Below are 3686 nucleotides of genomic sequence, written 5' to 3'. Positions count from 1 at the left end.
AGCATGATTTTTATAATGTGGTCTGTTGATACAGTTGCTTGATACTTGGAGGATAAACATGAAGACGACTGTTAATGACAGAATTATGTTGTTACTCTCAGATCCTTATATGAGCTGTATCTCAGCTAAATTTACAGAGGCTCTCCTGACACCATGTTTCAGTTAAAGCTTCTGAAATATTGCAGTGTTATAACTGGCAGTATTTGTGTGTGTGTGTGTGTGTGTGTGTGTGACTTTCTGGCATGTGTAAACTCTTTCAGAAAAGTTATAGACAAAAAGATGAAGGAAAGTTTGGTTTGAAGTCAAAAAACTTCCAGATACCAACCATGGAAGCCTATGCCCTACTTTACTAGATGTTCTTCTCTGAGGAACACGTCCAATTCACTGAATGTTATGCACTGTTGTTGAAAGAATCACCCACCGTCATCCACCTTCCCTCAGTCTGCATGATAATTTCCCAAGAGTGAAGGGTGAAGGCAAGGTCTGTTTCTTCACACATGAAAATTACTTGGTGACCAAGTACACAGGGTGGGCAAGGAAGCCCATATTACCAGAGGTGACCCCTGAAGTCATTCTTTATAATGTAGATGGAGAACACTTTGGTCTGTCATTCGCCTGCTCAGGTTTATGGCCAGTGAGATAGAACATGTGGATCTGGCGGGTTCTGTGCTGCCAGTTGTGGGAGGAACCTTCCTCTTTGAGATTGGAAATCAGCTGGGTCCACATGCTAGTAATGAGGTCAACCATGTCTTTTACTTCTTGGAACCACTGCTTGAACACATCCAGGGATGTCAGAAAAGTAGAGGCAATCCAAGACCCATAGAGAGAAGACTTGGAAGACATGGGAAGAATCAATATCTTCAACTATGACTCTATTCTTTCAGCATCATAGCTGTCTTTGCGGAACAGGGTGAAGGCTTCCACAGGCTTTGCCGTTTAAGTTCATGTTCTTAACATATGACTAAGAGAGGTAAATGTAAATACCCTGTTCAATGAAGTGGCACACAGCCCAAACATCCTTGTCACCACCAACATTGGCAAAGCCTTAGTAGGCTATGTCAGAGAACAGAAAGAGGTTCTTTTTCTTTACTACCATTGCTATTTCCTTCCACTGCTCTGAACACGGGTTCACTCTTGTGAGGTTGTGGGCACAGGCATGGAGAGCACTACTGTGGGATTTTTGAGATGTCCTCTAAGGTGCCTGTGAAGTGAAACCTGCAGGTCTTGGGGTCATAGTACCCACAGCCTTGTAACTGCAAGCAGGCATCCCTGAAGATGAGCATGTGATTTCTCTAGGATGGTTTGGGCAGCAAGACAACTTGTCTGGAATTAATTTCTTTTTGAAAAAATCTAGCTCCATTCCTTAAGGTTCCAGTTGCAGAACTGGTTTGCACACTGAGAAACAGGACACTTTTCAACACTTTTATGTTCTTTCCAAGGACAGGTTCTGCAAAAGCCTAACAAATTCAACCAGCCTCCCAAGTGGGTAGGTACACTTTGTCTAAATTTTTTGCAGCAGTCTGAGCCTCTGCCTTGCAGACACTAGGGAGCACATAAGGTTTTCCTTTATTGTCCTGGTATGGACCAACTCCCAGGTTCATCTTTTTGCTGTTGGTGCCTTTCTTGTAGGTGTCAGTGACCCTAGTATAGGGTCTAGGGACTCCATTTCTATATGAGCCCACCAGGAGCTGGCACTGGCATAGTTTGCAACAATGAGGCCTGGGTTCAAGGTAGAAACCACCCAGGTGAGGATGTGGCAGGAGTGTAAGGCTTGGTTGGCAGCAGGAGGGAAGTAGACAGTAAGACCCAGCACATGGATGCTAGTCATTTATAATGAATTACCAGTATGTAACCTAATTATATAGTTAAGGAGCTTCTGTACATAAGATTTTACTATGTATTTATGTGTTTGTTTATTATTTTGGTCTTTTTTGAGAAGGGCCTCCCTGTAGTAACCACAGCTGGCCAGGATCTCAATACATATACGAGGCTGGTTCTCCCAGAGATCCCTCTGCCTCTGCTTCCTGAGTGCTGGGATTAAAGGCATGTCCTGCCATACCCAACTGGTGTTTTATAATTTTTTCAAAACATATTCTCATGTAGCTCAGCTTGGTCTCCAAATCAATATGTAGCCAAAATTGTCCTTGAACTCTTGGTCCTCCTTCCTTTACTTCTCAAGTGCTGTTATTACCACCTTACCCAGTTGTATATAAAAATCATCTAAAATATGCTATTGGGCACAATGAAGACAAATATGAAAATCAACAAAAGAAAAACCCCATAAAATCTCTATATACTTAGAAATCAAAATGTTTTATGAGTTAAAGAGCAAATACCAAAGGAAATATATAAATGGAATGCATACAAAACAGAAGAAATTTAAATATGTGATGCATATTGATAGCAGGATTGAGTCAAAAGATATTTGGAATTGAATGTTTACATAAGAAAGAAGAGCAAAGTAATATTCTTCCTTAAGACATGATGAGAAAGACAAGCCAAATAAAACTGACTTCAAAGGGAAGAAAATAAATACATCTTAGAATAAAAGTCACTAACACTTAACTCATGAAAATAAGACAAAAAGTCAATAAAACAAACTTGTTCAAAATTAATAAAATTAAAAAAAATATGCAGCAAGAATGATAAACTTACTCAAAATGAAAACCAGAAAACATATAGCATCAATATCTGAAATAAAATATAGATTGTCACTACAGTGTTTATAGCAAATAAAAGAATATATTAGTGAAGACTATCCACAGCATTTAAAGGATAAGAAAGAAATACTGCAAGCAGCCTTATACTCATAAATTCATCAAGAAAGTATAAATGGACTAATTAGTCCAAGCTTACAAACTATCAAAATGCGACTAAGATGACTAATATAATGTGAATACTTCTATTAATATTAGCTAGTTTGAATTAATAAATATATAAATTCTATTAATTATTTCTAGAAATGTGTAGACTTTCACTGGAGAATCATAAACATTTCAAGAGAAATACACAACACTCTTACACAAACACCTTCAGAATATCACAAGTTGCTTTAAGATGTCATTACTACCCCAATTACAAAACCTGTAGAGACAGATTTTAAAAAAGGAATGAATACCATATAGAAATTATGAATAAAATTGAATTTAAATTTTCTAAATAAAATTAATTGTACTACACCAACAAAATCAATAAGAACAAATACATAAATTTGATTATACCTATGAAAAAATTATCTACAACAAAGTGGTATAATTCCATGAATTTAAGTCTTCTTCAGCATTGAAAAATCAATCTAAAATACATCAATTTCCTATATACTTAAAATGTAATGATCATTTCAAAATACACAGTAAAAGTTTATGACAAAATTTAAAATGTGCTTATAATAAATCCTCAGGAATTCACTAATACATAGAATTACTTCAACATTAAGAAAATAGTATCTACTAAAGTTCCTATAGTAAACATCATAGTTAATGGTGAAGGAAAGGATCTTTTTATAGAAATAGAGAAAGATGCCTAATATTTGCTATCAACTTGACACACCTGGGAAAAGGGAACCTGAATTAGGGTATGTCCTCCATCAAATTGACCTGTGGTCATGTCTGTGTGACATTGTCTTTATTGTTAATTGATGCAGAAGGGCTCAGTCCACTGCAGGTGGTGCCATTCTTAGGCAGTTG

General features: G+C 36.9%; 1 pseudogene; it reads right to left on the bottom strand.

Annotated features, from left to right (window-relative positions):
- Positions 1 to 504: 504 nt before the first annotated feature.
- LOC103734875 lies at positions 505 to 1828 on the bottom strand (annotated as a pseudogene).
- Positions 1829 to 3686: the final 1858 nt, after the last annotated feature.

This window comes from Nannospalax galili, unplaced genomic scaffold (genome assembly GCF_000622305.1).
Source record: "Nannospalax galili isolate Female #2095 unplaced genomic scaffold, S.galili_v1.0 scaffold75, whole genome shotgun sequence".
Taxonomy (NCBI): Eukaryota; Metazoa; Chordata; class Mammalia; order Rodentia; family Spalacidae; genus Nannospalax; species Nannospalax galili.
This window is presented reverse-complemented; position numbering and strand designations above follow the sequence as displayed.